Raw genomic sequence first — 1,083 nt, 5'->3', positions numbered from 1 at the left:
TTGACATCAACTTTTCTTTTGATTGACCTCAATTTGTCTCCTTGATTGGATAACACTTTTGAATTTCTAAACAACCAAAAGATGATGAAAGAAATATTATCCTTCGATCATATTATTAATATTGAATAATTCTTCGTCATTATAATTGAAGTCTTCACCATCATCATTGAAGTCTTCAGGTCCTTGAATGAGTTTCTCACTTTGATAGATCAAATTGTCATAGCAATTTTGAGACATTGATATTTCATTATCAAATATTTTTTGAATTAGAGGAACTTGAGTTTGAGTCCATTTTCCTCATCAGTAAAAATGGCATAATGTTCATCATGAAACATTAATTGTAATCCTGAATAGTTAATATTTGCTCTAAGCTTTTTCTTTGCAGCAAGAATAGTTTTGATATGATTTTTGTAAGAATTTCTCTTATATGATTTTTGCTAATAATTTCTTTTTCTTTAGAACTATAAACTTTTGAAAGAATATTTGAATCTGGCATTAGAAAATTTTCAGACAAAGTACTTCAGATAGTAACAATTTGTTTGGCTGAAAAGTACTCTTCAGTAAAAAGAGTATCATTGAATTTAATTTTTTCAGCAATGCATTCAGGAATAATGGTTGAGAACTCAATTTTGAAAATTTTGACTTTGAATTCAAATAGATAATTAATAACTCTTTTGAGAGAGCTATTAAAAAGAGAAATATCTGCTTTGAATAATATATATAGAGGAAATAAATCATCAATCAATCATTTGACGGATTTCTTCATTAATGACATTAATGATTGAAATACCTTTGTGGGTAAAATGAAGATTATGATAACTTTTACAGGTTTTAAAACCATTGAAATAAAAGTTATCAAATATTCTAAAAATAATATTTTTGAATGTTTGAGCACAAATAGTGTCTCTATTGATAATATTTTGATAAATATCATTAGGAGGTTGTAAGACTTTTTCATAAGATTTCTTCTATTCCTTTTAAATAGGAATATATGTTGAAAAGAACATTCTTTTGAAGGACGTTGAAAGATAAGTCTTTCATCTTTCTGAGAATTTTTTAAATTTTTTACTATTTTATTACTAC

Source organism: Olea europaea, unplaced genomic scaffold, assembly GCF_002742605.1.
Source record: "Olea europaea var. sylvestris unplaced genomic scaffold, O_europaea_v1 scaffold4456, whole genome shotgun sequence".
Lineage (NCBI taxonomy): Eukaryota > Viridiplantae > Streptophyta > Magnoliopsida > Lamiales > Oleaceae > Olea > Olea europaea.
Note: the sequence above shows the minus strand (reverse complement) of the source record.